The sequence below is a fragment of the Dipodomys ordii genome, unplaced genomic scaffold (genome assembly GCF_000151885.1).
Source record: "Dipodomys ordii isolate 6190 unplaced genomic scaffold, Dord_2.0 Scaffold25, whole genome shotgun sequence".
NCBI lineage: Eukaryota > Metazoa > Chordata > Mammalia > Rodentia > Heteromyidae > Dipodomys > Dipodomys ordii.
In genome coordinates this window covers 13,475,997-13,499,752 of record NW_012267241.1, presented here as the reverse complement: position 1 = coordinate 13,499,752, position 23,756 = coordinate 13,475,997, and the positions used below count along the sequence as shown (strand labels likewise).

Sequence of the window (23,756 nt, the reverse complement as noted above, 5' to 3'; positions counted from 1 at the left end):
TAACTTTCGCAGGGAGGGGAGGTGAGGAGGTGGTGTTCCACACCACTGAGGGAGGGGGGGGGGAGATGAGAAGGGATGGGAAGGAGAAACAAAGGAGGAGGTAATAATGCTTGATAAGAAATGTACTCATTACCTTACCCATGTAATTGTAACCCCTCTGTATAGTATTTTCACACAAAAAAAGTTCAAAAAGAAAAAAAAACTTTTCAAAACCAGGTAATTTCCAAAAAAAAGAAGACTCAATCTTTAATTATGTCATTTATCTGGTGATTTTCACTGTGATTGATAACCTAACAAATCTCATTAGGTTAAAAAGGAGATTCCTGAAGTCATTATTTGGAAAGTAACCTTAAATTCAGTTACCCTCACATCCATACTAAAATCTGTGATGTTTAAGTCTGGTATGTAAAATGATCTAGTAATTGCATACAAACTATTACATCGTCTCATATACGTTAAGTCCTCTCTAGGTTACTTAAAATATTACAAAAGGGATGCTATATTTGTTGTATTAAACTGTACACAGCAATGACAGGAAGCCTGGTCATATTCAGATTTTCACGGACAGATTTCCCCGACTATTTTCAATCCATATTTCATTAAATCCACAGGTGTGAAACCCACAGAGCAGAAGCTTTACCATACATTCTATCTTGAATACTCTGGGTACTTTGGACTTTGATCAGAAACTCATAATTATAGTCCACATCATGAACTAACGGAATACACAAGTCAAAACAATATTACTCATACAAATTATTAATTTCTCCAAGACTTTTGCTCAGCCAGCCTATCACAAAAGAGAAAATGAAAGAGAAAATTAGAAGAGAAAATGGCATATACATTAATAACCTAGGGACAACGCTGTGCGCGTGAGCTCCAAATAGCTGGGTAGTAACGATTGTATCAGGCAACAGAGGTTGAGAGGTTCCCCATATTGTGAGATGGGTAGGCCCTGGCAAGTAGGATCCAGGATGTAGAGCTGGCTGAGTCTGGCCTTTTTCCATCAAGGTAGATAGCATAGAGTGAAGAGGGTAGGTAGTCAGTAGTAGTGGGAAAAGGAGGAGTTGGCGAATCTCTTACAAATGGCGCCCAAGCAAGATCCAAAGGCTAAATTCCAGGAGGGTGAGGGAGCGCTGCGCTTCCATGGGCCTCTCCTGTACGAAGCCAAATGCATGAAGGTTTCAGTGAAGGACAAGCCCGTGAAATACTTTATCCATTACAGTGGTTGGAATAAAAACTGGGATGCGTGGGTTTTGGAGAGCAGAGTGCTCAATCACGTAGAAGCCAATCTTCAGAAACAGAAAGCCAACCAGGAGCAATGTGCAGAGGGGAAGATGAAAGGGACAGCCCCAGGAAAGAAGACATTGGGCCTGCAGCCCAGAAACGTTGAGGTGAAGTCAAAAAAGACCAAGCAGAGGATGTCTGGCAGTGGCGAGGGTGGCAGTACCAGTCAGGCCCCTCTGCCTCCACGCAAGAAATGATCCCGACTAGACTCGCCTGTGGAACAAGAAAAGGTCTTACTGAACACTTCTGAAGATCAAGCCAAGATACCTGAAGAGCTCAAACACTGGCTTGTGGATGATTGGGACTTGATTACCCAAAAAAACCGGCTCTATTTTCTTCCTGCCAAGAAGAAAGTGGATTCCATTCTAGAGGAATACCAGAACTGTAAGAAATCGGGAGGCAGCCCCAATAACATGGAGTATTTTGTGAATGAAATCGTGGCAGATAAGAGAGTACTTAAACGCCACATTGGACACACAGCTGCTCTCTGGGTTTGAGAAGCCACAGCATGAGGAGATGCTCCAAGGCCACCCAAGGAGCCCATGTCCCAAGTGCATGGTGCACCACATCTCCTGAGATTGTTCGTGGGGATCAAAGCCATAGTGACCTGCCCACCCATGGATGAGAAGAGGCCCTGTAACTGAGCTATCTGCAGAGTTTCCTTAAGTACCTGGACAACAATTCGGCCACTTTGTTCAGTGCCAGCGATTATGAAGTGGCGACTCTTGAGTACCAGCACAAGGCCCTGTGAAGGCAACTCGCTCACACATGCGTTGGGATCTACGCAGACACGCGCTTTGTTTCTTCTCATTCTCTTGCACAGATATGTACTTTGAAGATGTTGGTGCCGGATAGAATTGATGTTGGTTTTGTTCCATTTTAAACAGAGAAAAGCAAAAAAAGGGTTACTATTCATTCTTTTCCTTTTTCTTTTTGGTCATTTTATAGTAGCTACTATTATGTTCAGTGACTGAAACAAAGAGAGAGGTTTACTGTACAATAGACAAAGTTGCTTTTTGAATGTTTGGTGGTTCAGTCCCTTGGGTGCTAGGCACTCTTGCAAGTATGAATGCTATATGACAAAGTGCTGATTTCTTAGTGCCACAGGTCCAATTCAGTGTCTAGAACTCAACATACCCATTTGTTGTGGTCTTTTCTTTTTTAAAGGTATTTAAAGAACCCGTATTTTGTAAGTAATTCATTAGGTTTAAAAAAGATTGTAAGTTGATATACAGAAGGGTTACAGTTAGATAAGTCAAGTATCAAGTATAAATCTGTTTGAACAATATCACCTCTGTCTTCCTTTTATCCTATTATTTTTCCCTACCAACCCCCTTCCCCTCAAGTTGTATAGTTCACCTTCAACATAGTGTCCAGAATTCAGCAGTGATACTCAGAAGACACCATTAGGCATTTTATATGCTTAAGTTGTTGAATAATGGTGGCTTGTTTCCTGGTGCTTTTAGTTTTGTGTCTAATCCACATTCAAAAAGATAGATGCAAGGAATTGTATTGCTACACGTTCTGGAATTCAGTCTGTTCAGAATTGTTTTTCAGATGTTCAATTTTTGTTTTCTGAAAACAATGCACAAAAAAAGCAGAATAGCAGTAACCAGGGACTGGGTAGAGGAGGAAGAGGGAATGTTGTTTATTGAGAAAATGTCAGTTGAGCAAGGTGAAAATTTTTGGAAGATTATGTGGAAAAGACAGTTGCACAATATTGTGACTAACATAATCAAAGTATCCATTTAAAATAATTAAAATAGTAAACTATGTATTGCATTGCTTTGTATGTCCCTCACCCATGGTATAACCCTGTTTTCACTGTATTTGATGTTGGTATAATTTGGGGAGGGGAAGGGAAAAAACAATTTGTTTAAATAGGGATACAGGTTGACCAAATGCAACAATGAAATGTACAAGATGCTATGTTGAAAAAGCAACTTTACAATTTTGGGAAGAAGTGGAAATGGCAGGGCAGGGATGGTAAGGGTAAACAAAGGAGGAGGCAACAATGCTTAATAAGAAATGTACTCATTACCTTACTCGTGTAATTGTAACCCCTTTGTACGATATTTTCACAATAAAATTATTAATAAAAAATTAAACATGTGATTTGTTTAATCTGTAATGTTTTTGTATTGGTTGGAAGTAAAATATTTTGAACAAACAATAGAAAGGGCACAAAATTGTATTTTGAAAAAGTGTACTTTATCATATTCATCATGAATATTTCCCTGAAGAAAATTTCCCTGAAGAAATTTTTTATATTTCTTTTGTAATAACTAGATGGTACAGCATTCTCCATCTAGTTATTTTAGATTATGATCTTACCTTAGTTACCTATTTTGTGCTTTGTGACCCCTTAAAAACCATTTTAACTGTTATGGGTTTGTTTCCCTATTAGCCAAAGAATATGATAACTCAAGTTTCTTCTAGTTCTATATTTCAAATGTGTCATAAATATGTATTATTAATGTCTGTGGTAATCATGAATTTAATCCTTATTTGCCTGTAGAGGAGTGCATGACTGCTGTTTTATTGGTAGGTAACTGCTTCATTCTTTAATGCAAAGTATAAAAAAGCCTTCTATTTATGACCTTCCATATATACTGTTTTTGTTTCATGTCATAACACATTCTCTTAATGTAGATTATTTAAAACATACGTTGGCTTTTCTAAGCAAGTCATGATAAGAAGCGAATTACTAACATTGAATGTAGTGGCATTGTGGAATTTATGCTTAGAGAATAAAGATGGTTCAACATACTCATATTAAAAAATGTGACTCACCATAGGAACAGTATAAAGGAGTGTTGTCATGTGTCCATTTCAATAGATGAATAAAAAATATTTCATTAACTTCAAAAAAGAAAGGGCATTATGATTATATAAGTTCTGTATTAATGTTAATATTATTAAAATTTTGTAATGATGTCACTAATACCATGTTATTTTTTCTTTCTTATAAGATGAACATAAACCCTAGAAAATAAAGAACTCTGTGTCAGCCATTATGGAAACAAATATTAACTATGCTATAAAAAATTGGAAAGATTTGGCAGGTAGTTCACATTTCCAGATTTTATTGTTTTTTTTCTTAAAATTCATTAAAAGAACAGTTTGTACTTCCTATTGATGTTTATAGAACTATAATAGTTACTCAATTTAAAGTTGACTCAATAGAGTTGACTGTCTATATTCAAGCAAAAATAAATGACATACATATTTCCACTCAAACATAGTATTTGTTATCATATTGAAGCTAAGAATGTAAGTTTAAAAACACTTTAAAATAAGTGATTGTTACATTAGATGGCAGTCTTTGTGGGAAGATTTACCTAGTCAAGTTTTTTCAAACACTAACTTTTTAAGAAAATTACAGTCATTTCAGCAAAAATTCACTTAAGCAAATCATACAATGGTAGCAAAGGGAATTATTGAAATAGGACATTTTCACAAACCATTGTTGCAAACAAACATTTTAGCATCTTTATTTTTATTTTTTAATACTTTTTATTATTGTGAAGGTGGTGTCAGAGGGATTGATATTTCATAAGTCAGGAAATGAGTGCATTTCTTTTTGGACCATGGCACTGATTTTTTCCTCTCCCAGTCAAAAAAATTGTTTATGGTTAATACTAATGTTCTGAAATATGGAGGAAAGATAGACCTTCTCAGAACTTAAATTTATATGATAATTAAATTTGGTAAAATATTTATATTTATACATTTTTGAGGTTAACCCTCAGAAAAGTAAAAATAATCAACCAGTATTGAATCTTACAGTTACCACATAAATTTGTGAACTCTAAACTTTAAATATGAAATAAGAAAGTTATTAGCTAAAATATATATTTCAAAACTATTATGCTTACAAATAAAATATATTTCAAGAGGTAGGCATTGAAATAGATAAAAAATGAATGTACATAATTTATAATTTAACATTATAGTCTGTCATTTGTCTATATAACATAGGTGGTTTCTAAATATACAAAGTGAAATATCAGTATGGTGAAAATATTTACCAAAATGTCAGTTAATTTTTTCAAGATATTAGATTATACAAAAGTACCTTGTGAGTGTCACTCATGATAGATGCACATCACATTTATGATAGCCAGAATTCAAACTTTTTGTGTAAAAATTAATTCATTTTAAACAAATTATATGAAATGTTACCCAATATATGTCCCTAAATATTTTCTAAATTAATTCTCAATATTCTTATCCGGTGTGGGTGGGAGGATTAGTAAATCTGACACATTCCTGTTCAGTTCAAGAAGGAACTTTAAGAAAACAGGTAATATCAATGTAGAAGCAGCCTTTTAGAATTAATTTGTCTCTTTCATCATCATGTAATAATTATGCTCATCTCATATGTGTGTATAAATATTGTACTGTATAGAGTACATATTTTTAGAAAACATGAAATCACTAAATAATATAAATATTACTCCCATTTTGGTGGATATATTCAAATCCTTTCATATTATTTTGAAGTGTAAAGAAAATTATTTTTAACTATAGTCACTTTACTTTGAGATGGAACATTAGAATGTGTTTTTTCTATCTGAAATTTTGTCCCTATAGCTCACTTATCTATCACATTCATTGCTATTAGAAGAAGGAGAGTCTTACTAACTACATTTATGAGATCAAAGTTTTTAGCATCCACAATTGGGTAAAAACATGTAATATTAGTTGTTCTTTGCTTGACTTAATTCACTTATATATTATAACTGCCAGCCCATTAGAACAACTTTTTATTATTAAATACATTATTGATAATGTGCTTATAATGTGAAAGTAAATTTATTTTTCAAAGAGCTACAATTTTTATTTTCTAACAATCACTGTTACAGATAGCTCTGACTCAGACCTAAGAAATTAAAAATAATCATAGAGAAATTATAATACTATAACATCAGAGTAAAGAAAGAACAAGGCACAACTCACTAAAATAGTAAGGCACAAATGTATTGTTTCAAAGAAGTATTTGATAATCATATACACATAGTAACTGTGAAGAAGTATAAAAATTCACAAAACATAAATGCATCAAACAATGCTTTCTGGAATAGAGGAATAGTTTTTCCTGTTTAAAAAATGAAGCATAACATTGGTTTAATCTCAGTATTAAGTGTTCTAGTTGCTGTTTTCAGAGGTTACTTTCAGGTTCTGTCCACTAAAACGAAGTATTAGCTACATTATTTGGAAACACCACAAACTTTATCATGCTAGATCTCTGTGGATCCCATGGGATTGTGAAGGAGTAACTGATCAGCAATTTTTCAACTTATTTAGGACTATTAGTGGTGTATGTTCCCCTGCTGTAACCTTCTGTAAGTAATTTTTAATGCTTAATTTCTGTTAAGTAAAAGGGAAGTTGATTTGTCTGGAATTGATAAAAAGCTGATCCTTAGGTAGCATAAACTAGTTGGACAATCTAGTTTTACTGTGGAAAATAGATCTTTGTCATGAATAATGCTCAGAAGTAAGAGTCAAGGACGAATTATCTACCTACCTTGGCTAAAAATAAGAAAGAACACAGCTTTTGTTCTTTCCCAGGAGAAAATGAATTTACTCCTAGAGGTATAGCTTTACTCATTTATATATACATTATACCACACAAATGAAATGCAAACCTTCTCCATGCTAGGAAATTGCTCTGAATTTTAAGCCACATCCCAATCCTTTCAAAAAATATCCATTACATATTTATTCATTTATGTGTTTTATTAATGTTTTATTGCTTGTAAGCAGGCAGTGAGGAATAATGGAAGTACAAAATTTTTGTGACCAAGGGCTCCTAGGCTCAGGAAGCTTTTCACGGAGGGAAATCTCATCTGTGCACTGGCTTCATAATGAAGAGGAAACTTGTTGCCTGCGAGGAATGTGATCATTCGGATACAAATCTTACAATTTTTAACAGCCAGGAAATAAAAATTACATCTGAAAGCTACCAAAAGAGGCAGAGCTGAGAGATAAAGGATGAGAGATGAATGAAATATTTATCGCATCTCTTTCCTTCCCCAAAATGTACCTACAACAAAGCTTTATGTCTGTTTATTTGGTTCTGTTTTGGAGACTATCTCTCATGGCTATCTTTGCTAGGCTGGCCTTGAACATGTATCTTTCCTACCTCAGCTTCTGGAGCACCTGAGAATTTATCTCAAATTCTCTTGGATTTATCTGTCTCCTTGATTTTCTGGACTCTATAATGAAGTTGAGGGAAGTATTTGTAACTTGATATAACTTTAAAAAAAAACAACAATTGCAAAGTGGTCTTAAACTAAACTAGAAGGTTATTCTCTTACCACAAATCTTGTGAGAAAATAAAATACTCTTACTAAAACTCCTTATTTTCCCCATCATTTTTATATTCCTATCATATTTTTTAATTTAAAGCAATAAAATTTCAAATATCAAAATTGAAAAATCAAGATATTTTTAAAGCACTTAGTTGCTCAGTGTAGGTAATTGTTTAGGAGCAGCAATGTAGAAAATAGGTCTTATAAAATGTCACTGTGGAAACATTACATTCTGATTAGTTAACAGCTTCAAAATTACTAGATGGGAATGAATTTAGACAATTGCACATTTTTCTGTAATACTAAAGAGTTTTAGCAGTTTTGTTAAGTTTTCTTTAAAGAGTTTTAAAGTCATTCTACTACTTATTTTCTGCACTTGTACAATGTATGTGGTCTTTTGCTAATTCGGAGAAACACTTCTGTTGTCTTTCTTATACTACAATACTTTTAGTTTTCCTCTGCAGTGTTTACTGTACTCCAACTTTCAGCTGCTTCCCTGGTTTATCATTTGCTGTATTAGCTCACAAGACACACCATACATTTCTCTCTCTGCTATGTTATTTTTAATCTTCATTATTTATTTTGTAAGCCATCTACTGGAAGAGAAAATGCTTATGAATATTTTTACAATTCCATGAGAAAGATATCAATTCTTTGATGTTAATGCTTACTGGGGAAAATTTTTTATAAGTTCTCATGACCCCAAGAAAATAGTTAAATACATTATACCCATGCCTGAAATTTATGATTCAGTTGCCTTATATCAGCTTTTAGAAATGTACTAATCATTTGATTCTATTGGTTGTATTAATAAGAGAAGCAAAGATGATACTAAGTAGATTGATGTTACCTTGTAATGAGTCAAATTCCTCCTAAGGGAAAATTTGAGATGTCAAGAGCTCAACAAATAAAATAATAGTAATTGATCACAAAAATGTAAAGCAAAATAAGTGTGAAGGAAATTTTATTTATAATATTTTGATACTAGTTGGTATTTATTTCTCCATATGAAGAACCATCTGCAAGTCCATCTATTCAGACGTTCACACACATATCTATCTTTAAATCCTCCTTAAATAGAAAAAAAACCTAAGTTTATATGAGAGTTTGCCTTTATATTCCAATTCTGATCAAGTAAACACACATTACTTAATTACTTAATTAATCATTAATTAATGATTAATAACTTGACCATTGTTGAGATGATAGTAAAGAAAAAATTCAAAATATAAGCAACATAAGTTATCTTTAGTTGTTAACCAAATTTTTGTAGCCATACCTCCTTTGATTATGGATGAATTACTTCCTCATTTAAGGGAAAACATGTTTCCTCTGTCTCTGTGACTGATTTACTTCATTCAGAATAATTTTTTCCAGGTCTTCCAATTTCTTCACAAGTAGTACAGTATCACTCTCATAGATAAATTAAAGTTTGTTTTTAAGTTTTTGCCCGTTCACTGTAACTTGCTAGATTATTATTTCCTTATCTCCTACAAAGTAAGATTATGAGTGCATAAAGAAAAATAAATGCAACGTCTCCGTCTCCTGATTTTGTGATAAAATCCTTATCCAAATGGAAAATAATGGCAAACAAACAAAGGGATATTAAAAAAAAGCATAAATTTAGTACAAAATCAGCATCTCCCAAGTCCTAACCCTTTTCTAGATATCAATTATACTCAGATTTATGGTCTACAGGATATGATAATGTAGTAGGATTGTTACTGTATTAGTAACCTTCCAATTAGATAGGTATTCTTCTATGGATATTTATAAAAAGCATATTTTCAACATCTTTTTAGATAAATGTCCCAGCATTCTTTATAACAATTTTGGAGACATAGAACAATACTAGCTTAGCTAAGAGAAGAAAAGAAATATATTGAAGAAAAGAATCTCAATGTTTCTATCGCTGTCAGTGGGAGGTAGGGGATGGGGGGGTGGCTTTCCTGTTAAACTTGGAAGATTTTTGTTGAATGAACCTAGAAAGGGTTAGTTGATGGATAAAACAGATAGATGTGAGCTCAGAAGTATAGTATCTGCTTGGAAATGGAAAATACAAGTTGATAAATAACATGCTAGCAGATTGCCTTTTACTCTTAGCAGGAAATGCTTGAAAAAGGTTCTAATGTTTCTAGCCCATTATCCTCAATTTTTGACAGTTCCTTAGAGATGCAACCATGACTGAATCTGTGCACAGTGGCCCACATTCCTCTCCGCCATCTGAGAATTTACTAGAGAAAGGATAGCATCAATTTTCTTGAAACTTCTAAGCTACTCCCAAGTGCCACAGAACCCTGAAAACTTATAGATGATGATGTTGGAGAAGAAAAATATATACTGCAACTACAAGAAGGGACTATATATTCTTATTTAGTTCATTAGGCACTGCGTACAGGACAAATGATGTCGAGTGGAATACTTTTAAAAATTGATTAAAACAGCTGAACACTAGTGGCTCAAGCCTGTAATTCTAGCTACTTAGGGGGCTGAGATCTGAGGATCATAGTTCAAAGTCTTTCTGGGTAAGAAATCCCCTTCCCCCTTAAGACTCTTATCTCCAATACTCCAAGAAACTACTCAAAAAAAAAAAAAAAGGCAGAAATGGCACTGTGGCTCAAGTGATAGAGTACTAGCTGTGAACAAAAAGAAGCTCAGGGACAGTCCCTAGGCCCTGCGTTCAAACCCCATGCCCTATAAGATTGTGTTGCTGGGCTGGGAAGGTGGCTCAGTGGTAGAGCGCTTGCCTTGCATGCCAGAGGCCCTGGGTTCGATTCCTCAGCACCACATAAGCAAAAAGAAAAAAGCCGGAAGTGGCACTGTGGCTCAAGTAGTAGAGCGCTAGCTTTGAGCCAAAGAGCGAAGGGACAGCGCCCAGGCCCAGAGTTCAGGCCCCACGACCGGACCCTCCCCCCCCAAAAAAAATTGTGTGTGCTAATATTTGCATGAGTCTCAGAACGTTTGAGGGTAGAGTAGGGTGCTAGTTATGTAGGATTTCCTAAATGTACTTTCCCATTAATTGCTATATATTTGAGTCTTCTCCAAAATGTTAGAGATTCCTTAGGAAATGATGCCTTACAAATGTGTTTTTTCTCCCTTTTGAAAATTCCCAAACAAACATATCTGGAACTGAACCATAGCTGTGTAGGTGAAGATCCTATCACTGTGTTCTTCATATTCTCTGGAAAATTTGCATCTAAATATATGTCTGTGCCTATCAATTGCACAAACATTAGGTCTGGTTCATGTATTTTAAATTTATAGAGTTCTACATTTAAGTTAGGTTGTCTTCTATATTTTTAAATTAAGAGAAACCAGCTTGTCTTGGAGATACACCTGCTTTCTAGGAGTAAAGAAGAAAGTAAACAAGCTGACTATGATAGTGAAAGAAAATAAAAACATATTATACAACTTCCAAATGCTAAGGCTATACAAGGAGACTAAAGGAAACATTTCACTGAACTGTTAGTGGACAAAACTTGAACAGTTTATGTAATAATACACATTAATTGAAATAAAACTTCCTTTGATATGCTGGTCAGTAATAGACAAGAAGCAATCAAAGGAGGATCAGTGTGGTTAAGGATTGATCAGTAGAAATTTGAGAAACTTAACTGCAATGAAAATGGTTCTTGATTGTGATTCTAATGATAAATATGCAGGTCATTTAGTGACTTTAGGGCCATTTAAAAAATAGTATTCATGCTCTGGAAAACTAGAATGGTATACCAAATTTCCAGTGCAAAATTAACAAATATGTAGATGCAAGAGGTAGGACCTATATTTGTACTCTTGACATAGATTAGACATTCCTTTCAAGTGTCACAATACTCAAAGAGTGAGGATAAAGCCAACAGCAATAATAATAATAGACTGAGTGCCTACATTAGGCAATTGATGTTAATTTTAATATTTATCAGTCCTATCTAAAATATGGCATTACATTACCATTCTGTAATACTTTATATGATAAATTATGCTTTTGCATAATTTATATTTTAAATTATACAATGTCTATTACTTTTGCCTAAGCATTTTATGCAGGTTTCTATGGCAAAATTACCATTAAACATCTGTCTTCAGGTATTGCTACAGCTCATTTTTTTAACTCAGCAAGTTAGTTTATGAATACAATGCATCTTGATCAATATCATTGATTATTCCTCTATCATTTGTACTGATTTGTCTTCTATCCACCAATCCCCCACTAGTACAAATCAGCCAGCAAGTCTCTCTCCCTTTCCTCCTTGGTTTTCCTTTTTCCTTTTTCCAATTCCTTCACTTCATCTCAGTTGTCACCCAAATAAAAAAGTAAAAATAAAAGTAAATGATATAATACAAAGATATTGAACAAACTCAGTTTTGAAATGCCACCTTCAATTGAAAAGTAAAATTTGGCCCAAGCCACAAAGAATATTTCTTTTCTTTCTGTCCACACACACACACACACATACACAGAGTTGTGATAGATTGCATATGAATTTTTTGGTGTCTTTTCTAAAATCTTGACATATATACTGTTTATTTGCATGCTTGTTTATGTGGGAGATTGGCTGCATTTGTGATTTATGTATGGAGAGTAGCTGAGTTGGAGGGCTTTCAGATCAACTCAGAAAAATTTATACTTTAAATTTGTACAATATTTGTAAGGTCTGTATTTGACTCTCCAAAATGAAAAGTTCTTTAGCATTTGGAGTGAAATAATGGTATAATATATTGGTATTACAGAAAATTGAATAAAGTTTGCTTTTATTCATCATTCACTGGCATGAGTTCAAACCCAAGGACTGGCAGAAAATAAATAAATAAGGAAATAAATACTTCTTGAATAACATTTTACATACTCCTCAGCACTATAAATACTTTCAATATTACTAATTATTCAGCATTACTAATGGTAAAGTTTATTATATCATTATGCACATATCAAAATTTAATTTCTGGTTCTTACTCAGAAGGTTTTTTTGGGTTGTTTTTTTTTTTTTTTGGTCAGTCATGGGGCTTGAACTCTAGGCCTGGGTGCTCTCCCTGAGCTCTTCATCTCAAGGCTAATGCTCTGACACTTTACCCACAGCAGCACTTCTGCTTTTTTGGTGGTTAATTGAAGATAAGAGTCTTATAACTTTCCTGCTCAGAATGTCTTTGAATGGAGATCCTCAGATCTCAGCCTCCTGACTAGCTAGGATTACAGGCTTGTGGCCAGAAGTTTCTTATTCCTTACCTTCAGCAAAATTATCTATGGTATTATTTGCCTTAGAAAATGATCACAATGTACATTAACTCTCATTTCTCCCACACTTTTGTCAATTACCTTTTGCTTTCAAAACCTTTCTGCTTTCATGCTCCAATCCAGTAAGTCAAAGAAATCAGTCAAGAATTGAAGGACTACTAAACAAAGAAAATACCACCTCTTGTAATGTGTCAAAAAAGGAAATCATTAGTTTGGAATGTTCATAAAATCTAGACCAGTGTTGCCTAAAATAAGTATAATGTGATGCTTGGATCACATTAAACTTGCTAAGGTCTGTTCTTTTAAAAATAAAACAGGAAATGTGAAATTATTTTAAAAGATCTTATTTGACTCAATAAGAAATAAATTTGTGTATTCTATTAAAATAATTTCATATTACTTTTCTCTGGCAACATTTAGAATTCCATATCTGTTGTTAGTAAATACACTGGGAACATAATTTACATTCACTGATAAATTTACATGATAACAGTTGATTTCAATTTAAGAATTAAAAAATTCACACCAACAGCAATGTTGAGTCTAAACACATTTTTCCAAATAAAATTTTTTCATTACAAGTAAAAGTTCACTTGCAAACTATAATTAGTTACAAATAAAGAATATAAAATTGTCAGTTTTTCAATAGTCTTCATCACATTAAAAATGCTTACTAACACTAACTGTATGTGGCTCAGGACTATCCTACTGAAAACTGAAGATACTGATACACTGATTTCACTAATTTTTCAAAAAAAAACCCTGCTATTTTGAGACCAAGAAGACAGAGTGATAGATTTCAAAATTAAGTGGTGGAAACCAACAAGAAAATACTCAAGTACAACACCAATGACAAGTACCAATCTTTTTTTATTAATAAGTTTTATTTTATTGTAAAAATATGATACAAAGGGGTTACCAATCTTGACCACCAAGAAAAAATAAGAAATCAGATTAGTGATGATGGTACTTAAAGAATAATGACAAAGCAGTGATGTCAGGTAGAGAGTACATTCTGGATCTGAATCCTTTATTTCAAGACAGGATCAAGAAACAAATAACTAGAGGCCAACTAAAACAACTTTTGAAAAAGCACAAGAAATCAGTGAAGAACAGTCATAATCATCTGACCATCTATTGACTGCTTAGGCCAGATTTAAAGGGATAAGAATAGTATTTTTAGTCATCTCTGCCTTCACCTTCCCCAGTCAGGTATATAGAGACTTAGGGGACATAACAGCCTACCCCAGTTCCCTCCTGACAACTGCAGAGGGTAGAATGAAGCAAATTTGTGTTATGTCAATTTGTATGTAAACTTGAAAGATGTCTTTGTGAGGGCTCTCAGAGCCAGATTTAAGAAGCCATACCAAAAACTCTGAGCTCTGGCTTTTGAAGAGTGCAAGGTGCAAGAGACCTATCTGAGGCAAGAGTTTCTGCTTTCAAAATGCAGTAAAGAAACAAAGGCCTTGAAAAGCAGAAAGGGGGGGGATGAAAAAAATGAAGACATTTAAAAACAAATACATAGATCATGTAAATGGGGAGACATATGACACAAAGGATACATATGAAATAAAACCTCAAAAGACTAAATCATGACTGGCTAGTTAGGAATTTCATAAGTTAATTCTACCAAATTTAAAGAAAAATTTACACTAATCACAAAATCTTTAAAAAAAAGAGCGAGATGGCACACTTCTAAAATCATGTTATAAAGTCATTATTAAGTCACATTAGAATAATGTTTTAAAGGGGGCAGGAGGAAGATGGGAAGGGATGGGAAGGGGAAACAAAGGAGGAGGCTACAATGTTTGATAAGAAATGTACTCATTATCTTGCCCATGTAATTGTAACCCCTCTGTACAGTATTTTCACAACAAAAACCAAATAAAAATTTTAAAAAAGAATAATGTTTTAAAGAAGTTCGTTACTACCTATAGCAACTTTCCTATTTAATGCAATCACTATTCAAATTCCATTATGTTTATGAAAAATAGAAACATTTATCTAATGATATATAGAAGCACAAGTAACCCCAAAGGGCCAATGTTTTCTTGGAAAAGAGGCAGAAATGGAGATTTCACTCTTTCTGTTATAAATCTTACTACAAATTTACAGTGACCAAAGCAATAGGGTATTTGCATGGTGACAGACACATAGCCCATAAAATATAACAAAAATCTAGAAACAAACCTTTATAGAAACTGATGAATGAATTTTGACATGTATGTCAGGAACAGTTTAGAAAGGACTGGTATTTTTACTTTTTTAAAAAACCAAATTGTAACAAAATAACTGGTTATCCACATATAAAAATCTGAAGTTAAACACTTACCTCACACTAATATAAAACTAATTCAAAGTAGATAAAAGGTACAAAGTCATAAAACTCTTAGAGAAGGGAGCACAGGAAAAGGTTTCAGAACACCTAATTTTACAGTGATTCCTTGAATATGATATGAAATTCCTAAGCTACAAAAGAAAATCAATTTGACTAAATTAAATTTTTGCTAGAATAAAAACCATCCACAAATTTAAATACAATATTTGGAAGTTTTATTTACCTTGAAAGGTTTATATTCAGCGACTATAACTCCTTCTCGGTAGCAATAAAGCAAACCAAAGATGTTTTTATATATTTTAAACAGCCAATGTTTCATTTAATATAATTTCTCAATTCACAACCAACAAGTTTATATTAAAAAAGAGTAACATCATAGATCAGTAGGGATATGCAACCCAAACCTTCTTTATATTCATCAGAATAATTGATAAGTGTTACCAAGGATAGAGAGTAGTCTGAAGCCTTCTTCAGTAAGGTAAGTAACTCAAACAATACAAAAGAAAGGTCAATTGTAGCATCATCAAATAAAAGAAAAATATGGAATGATCCAGCAATTGAAGAAAGTTCTTAAATAAGTATTTTTACACTTCAGGACATAGAATAATTTTAAAGATGAAATCATCGATCTTTCAAGAAATAAGTAGAGAAACAAAAATGTTAGATATATGTATATACAATGCGATGACATTGCCTTGAAAAGAAATTGTGCCTTATGCTTCAATGTGAATTAACCTTAAAGATGGTACTCTGAAAAATAGGTATCCACAAAAGGATATAGAGTGTTTGTTCTCCATTAAGCTATGTTTATACTGTATCCAAATTCATAACAACATTTGAAAAATTGCCAATAGCAGTGGGAGGGGAAAAGGGAGACTGAAAGTTTATCAAACACAAATTGATATTATATTATACTTAATGTATAGAGCATTTTCAGTTGAAACTCTTTTAAGATCATGTACAATAAGGCAAATCTACCTAATACCACTATGCTATGTGTTTAAAATAATAAACCTAACACATCGGGTGCTATGTATATGTTGCTACCATAAAAACTTAAAGAGTAATGGTAGAAGGAAAATAGATTTCCATATTCATGTAAGAGTAAAATAAGTTATTAACGGTACCAGTTGTTCAATATATCATCCAAACTTTTAAACTACTAGTTAAAAATTATTTTGACATGATGTCTTCCCATCCCCCCCTAAATTTAAATTAGCCTAAACTGACTATTACTTTTATTGGTTTGAATTTGTCTCTAAATAGACACTGAGCAAAGGGAACAGCTTTTTTTTTTCTTCCAGTCTTGGGGCTTGTGCCTGGGCACTGTCCCTCAGCATTTCAGCTCAAGGCTAACATCTACCACTTGAGCCACAGTGCCACTTTTGTTTTTCTGGGGTTAATTGGAAATAAGAGTCTCATGACCTTTTCTGCCTAGGCTGGCTTTGAATTACTATCCTCAGATCTCAGCCTCCTGAATAGCTAGGATAACAGGCGTGAGCTACCAGCTCTAAGCTAAGGGAACAGCTTTGAAAGAGGGAAAATGTTTTATGAATATTACTGTTTTCAGGGTATTACTCTCAGCAAGTGTTAGTGGCATGAAAAATCTAAGAGTGGCTTAAGTGAATTTATTTATATATTTCAAGTACCAATGTTTCCAGTTTATCTTGTAGAGAATTTCTCTTCTTTCTCCCCCTTTCACTTCCTCTCCAACATCCCCATTTCTTTACTCTTGCTTTTCTTTCTTTTTCCCTCGGGATCCATTTTATTCTTGCAGAATATAAAAAGCTTATAGGGCTAACCTATTCAAAGTTATTCAAAGTTAATAGATCTTCATGTTTATAAATCTTACATAAATAAAACATGAATGTGAGCAGAAGCACAATTAGGAAGCTGAAATAATTTCATTTGCTCTGTCTTGTAACAATAATCTCCCACTAGGGAAGAGACCTGTATTTGATCTTAAATACAAACAGATGATAATAAAATTCGATTTGCTATATTACTCCCTTAAATCGTTTGTTATTAGTGCAGAAATATGTCAGTTTTTCCTTTGCAGTGTGTAGCTACTAACACAATTTTGATGGAGTATTGTATATTAGGACTGTCAGCATGAAATTTAATATCATATTGCTTGCTCTCTTACAGTGAATTAGAAATGAGAAACATTTCAAGAAATTTGAGCTTATATTAGCATTTCAGGCTTCAGGTAATCCTTACTTTCTTCTGTAATGCATGTAGAAATCCGGAAATACTCTTCTCACCATTTCTTTCCTATCAAGGCTTATAACTTTGCTTTGTTGATACATACTTTCACTTCTGAACTTAAGTTTATAGACAAAAAGAAATATTATTTTTCACCTTCTTGCTCTGTGAACATCACACTTCTAATATTGCTTACAACTCAAGCAGCATGAAGAAAAATTACATTTTTAGTGAGGAAGAAAAGTCGATTTGAGAGCAACCGTTGGTAAGATACCAATGCAAATTAAATGAAAATTGGAAGAACAAGATTTTATTTTCACATGAATAGATATTTTCTTACAGAATAAATACAGAGTTGCTTGAGTGGAAAAACCAGTGATTGGCAAAGACAGGAGAAAGTTGCTCTATTTTACATATAAATGAAATCATGATTTTTTTAAAGTGTGTGTATTGAAGTTATAGACACAATTGGAAGTCTTATAAAGAAGCCACAAACCACTGCACATACATCCAAATGAAAATAATTAGTGAATAACTGTCTTCTACTTTTAATGAGAAATTACAAGAAAAAGTATATTAAGCCTCATCATTCTTATAAAGTTAAGCATGTCCATAGTATAAATAAATTATTTGAAATACTAATTTCATTATAGAAATGTTATTCTTAATACTTTTTCAATCCAAAGTACATACAAGTTAATGTACCAGAAATATTTCTTTGCAGCTCTGTGTAATAGATAAAATCATCTCACATATTAAATAATTAATATTGATATTTAACAAAATGCTTCTCTGACATTATATATATATATGTACATACAGACACACATATATGTATATATACATATATATATATAAATATATACACATGTATGATTTCTTGCTTTCCAGTTTCTATTCACATCATATATGCTTACTTGGAACACATGCTTAGAATGGAAGGGGACATGATGTTTAAACATGTATTTTATCTGCTAAATTTTAAAAATAATCAGTAGCATGGGAAGTACTAGTCAGCTTGAGGGCTTGTTACCATATAGTGTATCAATCATGCTTCTGTGATCAAAATTAACTCAACTTAAAAACTAATGGACTGTGGGTAGAGCTAATTCTTCCTGTTACTGGGAAGAAGTATGGGTGACTATGAGTGGAATGTACAAATGTACCATAACATCTAACAGAACTAACTGAAAAAGGAAGGATAGATTAGAAAGTAACGCTCAAATGTCTTTATTCTCTGATTTCTTCACTATAATGTAAGTGTAGTTTGAAGTCATCATGTATTTGTATCAATTACAGATATGATTTGTATAAGATATTTGTGTATCTGATTTTATTGTATATGGACAATATTATTCAACACAGATACGGAAATTTGAGGAAATAGAGTGGGTTATGACTCCCTGCTAAAAACAAACAAACAAAAAAAAACTTGCCTAGAGTGTATGAAGTTCTGAAATTCATTTATGACCTATAAGGAAAAAATTAGAATAAATAAAAGAAAGAACAAAAGAAACAAAACCGAACTCAAAGGAAATTTCCTTAAAATGGCAGGAGAAAAGTTGATCAACATATCCTTGAAGATAATCATTTTAATGATTTTCTTCTGAATGGCATCATTAGTTGAGGTGGTTTCAAGCACTAATTTTAAATGTATTTCAGGATTAAATAATAAACTAATATTTTTCTAGAAGAAAATGTGGTTAAGCATAAAGTTTACTGGAAACCAATGGTTGAATTGTTAAGTTTTCTGTTATCACAAAATGCCTGGCTATGTTCCCTCTGGGCTACCACTCCAGAATGCTACTGTGCAATATTCCATATCATTCAGCCAAAAAGGTACAATATGATTTAGGTCCTCACAGAAACCAGGCTTCTCACATCCTACAGCCCTTTAATCATGACACTAAAGCAAATGGAGAGCTGCATCTATTTTTGTTTTCACAATTCATTTGTTAGTATTTGAAAGAACAGTGTTATATAATAATCATTTGATAGGTATTTTAGGTGAGCATGATCCTTTAGGTTGAAGTTCCTAGATGCAAGAGCTTGCTTGTTTTTTTTTTATGTCACCATCTTCTTGGTGGTTACCTCAGTGGAAGCTTTTTCAATCTGGTTTGAAATCAGAACTATTGTTTTAAAGTTTCCTGAGGGAGGGCCCTGGTGGGTCACGCCTGTAATCCTAGCTACTCAGGAGGCTGAGATCTAAGGATCATGGCTCAAAGCCAGTCTGGGAAAGTCTGAGAGACTCTAATCTCCAATAAACCACCAGAAAACTGGAAGTGGCTCTGTGGCTCAAGTGGTAGAGCACTGCCTTGAGCTGAAGATTACAGTGACAACACCCAGGCCCAGAGTTCAAGCCCTATGGCCTACAAAAAAAAAAAAAAGGAAATTAAAAAAAAGAAAAGAAAAAGCTTTCTGAGGCTGAACATCTACAGATAAGCACTCAGTGTTTGTTTTGGTATTTGTGCAACTAACCAATTTAGAAACACCATCAGTATTAACATGCAGCATGTTGAATCATTAAAAAATAATTTCAGGACTGGGAAGGTGGCTCAGTGGTAGAATGTTTGTCTCACATGCATGAGGCCCTGGGTTCGATTCCTTAGCACCACATTAGCAGAAATGGCACTGTGGCTCAATCGGTAGAGCATTAGCCTTGAGGTGAAGAGCTGAGAGAGAGCACCCAGGCCCAGAGTTCAGCCCCCATGACTGACAAGAAAGAAAGAAAGAAAGAAAGAAAGAAAGAAAGAAAGAAAGAAAGAAAGAAAGAAAGAAAGAAAGAAAGAAAGAAAGAAAAGACAGGACTTGGTAATTGCATTATGTCATCTCACATCAATCACACAAAAGAAATAATAACTAATAAAAATAAACCATCAATATGGGTAGGACTTTTCCTAATTTTCCTAATAAAAGCTGAAGTTTCTGGGACTTTTAACGAATGAAGTGTAGCAAAGATAATTTTGATTTAAGGGCTAAATATACTCTTATCACTATATAAACAATAATTACAGAGTTTAAGTCTATCACAGTGGAAGGGAACACAATTGAATACATGTGAAATACAGCATCTCTGACAGCATACATTACAGGACTCTACCTTCACAAGAAATTTTAGATTGATAAGTACAAGCTTTTATTATCCAGAAAAAGTCAATCATTTTATATTTTGCTTTTATGATTTTCATCTAGTTTCTGATCTACTTATTTGACTAATTTACTTTAATTATACTGCTTCAGAGGATGTGATCAGTAGCCCAAACTGAATTCAATCTCTTAGAAATCTGATACTCTATATTTTCCCCAATATTAATTTTCATAAAATAATTTTATTATGTATGCTTAAGGAGATAATGAATGGAAGAACTTTATGCTGATTTATCCAAATAGCAAGTACACTGTTACAAATATATCTAGAATAGTTAGTTTGCTAAAGTGAATAAAAGGACATAGAAATCCTGTAGTTTATAATCTACCAGAGAAGTAGTTAGGTAGTCGCAAAAGAAAGAAAATAACATAAGCAAATATAAGATATCATAAATTTCATTGATCTCTACACTTATATAATATATATATATATATGTATGAAAGACTATGGATAAATCATTTTTTTCAATATTTTATTTTTTGTGTCCAATAGAAATCGTATTTTTTTGTGCTTTTATATAGTAGCTTATGGTAGGAAATGAAAACTAGTTTTCCAAAGACTTATTGCTTCCTCATATTTTATAAATTTCCAGTTTGCACATTTACTATGCCAACTGATGTCTAAAGAGATTTTTAATTTAAAATTTCCGATTAAATGTTAACTTGCCTATAGTTGTCTATTTTCAGAGTACCTAGAAAAATTAGCACAGATTGCATAATCTTTAAAGAGGAAACAATGCAAATTCATTTTTACATATTTTACACATAATTTGATATATAATAAATAAATATATTTCATACTTCTTACAGAGGTTAGTGATGCCATAGTACTCCAGTATTCTTTCAATTCTTTTAACTATTTAATATCTTCACAATGACATGAGAAAGGAAACTGACTAAAATAAACTGGACTTTTCTACCTGGGAAATCTTGTTTTATTTTTGTCTATGACTGTGTTTACTGTTATTTTATTTGAAAAAGAAGTCTCGGCATGCTAATTTTTTCCCCAAATATCATGTAAGTAGTTAGATGCAGATATATCTGTGTGGTAGTATAGTGATAATGATTTTATCTGCCCCTCCAATATTATTTATCATTATTCATTTAATAAATAATTGTAGTTTGAGGTGAGAAAGCAGCACTTTTTTTAAAAAGATTGGGATTGGGAGGGGGGAGGGTGAGAAGGGATGTGGAGGGTAAACAAAGGAGGAGGCTGCAATGCTTGGTAAGAAATGTATGCATTATCCTGCCCATGTAATTGTAACCCCTCTGTACAGTATGTTCACAAATAAAATAATATAAAATTTAAAAAAATACATTTTTTCCAAAAGCTAGCAATGCTAACAAATGGTAAATCGTCTATTTATTAACAGCCCTTTAGTTTAAAATGAAATTTTGCATTAGTTGCTGAAAGATGTGTTAATTTTCTACTTGACATTCCTACACATTACTATCACCACTCATTATCTTTCAGCAAAGACATTTTATGAAGTAGATCTTTTTTTTCTCAAACAAAGCCATGCTGATTTTGAATAGAAGTAGGATTTTCTCCCCTTTGAAATCCTAAAGGATGAAATGAAATGTGCCTTATAAAATTGAATGAATTGTCAATTGACCAGTAAGTTTTGTGCTGCTTTCCACTGGGCAAAGTGAAGAATTCTATAAGAGATAAAGAGGGAAGAAAACTCCATAAAATTGGTGTGGATTCTTTCACTGCCTAAGAGGGGGAAAAAATGTCACAAAGAAAAGAGACTTTGGACTTGAAATATAATGAAAGTCATTTTTCTGAACAGAGGAAGCAGATGGCATTTACAAAAGCAACTAAACTTTGTGAATAGTCTAGAGTTTTCTTTGGCTCTCTTCTTTTCAGCGAATATAACACTTGAAAAGGCAATGGGTCTGAAAGTTGATTACAAGGAATTCCTTCCCACTTAGGGGTCCAATTCAAATTTAACCCTTGCTACTTCTACCCAAATTTTGTCGGTAACCAATCTTTTGAGCTACATTTATGATTTGTTTGCTTATGTCTAGAAATTATTCTAGCATTAATTATTTCATAAAGCTTATTCCATATATTTGTGTACATATGTGTGTTTATTTGTGTGTGTGTGTGTGTGTGGTATGTGTGCTATATTTCTCAAAGGACAAACTTCCTAATTTCTATTAGCATAACTTTATGAAAAGTTATTCTATGATCTTTTTTAAACTTCCTAATGCTTTCTGTAATCTTTGTAATTAAAAGTGAAAACATTGGTGCAACGTAAAGGAAATGTATTCTTAAAGTCCATCACTGAAAATTCTTAATTTCTGTAATAATTGTGTTAAAGGTTTTCTTCTCCAATGTCTTTGCTTTTCAATCACATTCACATTCATTGGTTCTCAGAGGAGATCTGTGGAAAGTAGGTAATATTGTCATTCCTCAATGGGTAACTGCTTGCTAGATTGAAACTCAAAATTTTTGTCTCCTATATTAGGTCTAGTTTTTACCTAATTGTTACATTTCCACATTATCACATCACTTTGATAAGCATATTCTGATTCAAGCCCACCACAAAACTGTTTCTTCTTTATGAAACACATGCATGCATTAAACCTCTCATATTCCATGTATAAATTTATTGTAAACCACTCTAATGCATCTGACACAGGTCAAATAGCCCATATCATTTGAGAAAGGAATTATTATTATTTTAAATTTCAAAATTAACAAGTTAAAGAGCAAAAATACTTTATTTTAATATTGATATACTATTCAGGAAGAGTAAAATTCTAGGCATTTGCATATGAAAAGTGAAGTGCATATAATTTTCAAAGTGTGGTGTAAATTCACTTTTGTGAATATTCATTTTTAATTTAAAAATGAAGAATCTTGTCCAATTGTGAATTTTAAACTTCTTATTTTAATAGGTGAATTTAATAATTGTTATAAGATCTATTGTGTATTTTCTATGTGTCCAGAAAATAAAGATTGACTTTCAGGTCTGAGATTTGCCATTCAGGACCAGGAAAAAATCTCCCTTCATATATTGCTTTTCAGAGTTTTCTCATAAACATCAATCTTAAATTGACATTCATGCCTGCAATGATTTGCCCAGTGGCTGTTTTAAAAACCATGTAAAACTCAAGGTCATGTTCTTCTAATTATACTCTGTCCCTCTGAAATTTTATTGAATTTTTTTCTCAAACCAAGACTAGCTGATTAAGGGGAAAAAATAAAAATAAAACCAAATCC

General features: G+C 32.9%; 1 pseudogene; it reads left to right on the top strand.

The window, feature by feature from the left end:
- Nucleotides 1–1,068: 1,068 nt before the first annotated feature.
- Nucleotides 1,069–2,038, top strand: LOC105984628 (annotated as a pseudogene).
- The last annotated feature ends 21,718 nt before the right edge of the window (nt 2,039–23,756 follow it).